Consider the following 251-nt stretch of genomic DNA (forward strand, 5'->3'; position numbering starts at 1 on the left):
GTCATTGTTGTGCTGTGGATATTGTGGCTTCAAGTTTAAAAGTTCAGAAAGAATATATTAAGTAAAAACACCTAAGTGTCTACTGCTTATTTCTAATTCTGTACATGTTTTGTTGATAGGCTGTCAGTAATTTGATATTGTTTATGATACAGTTTTTATTTGTTTCTTATGACTATACTTTCTGTGCAGAGACAACCTATTGTGAGAGCTTTATATATGTATATGTATTATATATATAAAAAAGTAATCGA

The sequence above is a fragment of the Acanthisitta chloris genome, unplaced genomic scaffold, assembly GCF_000695815.1.
Source record: "Acanthisitta chloris isolate BGI_N310 unplaced genomic scaffold, ASM69581v1 scaffold35100, whole genome shotgun sequence".
NCBI lineage: Eukaryota > Metazoa > Chordata > Aves > Passeriformes > Acanthisittidae > Acanthisitta > Acanthisitta chloris.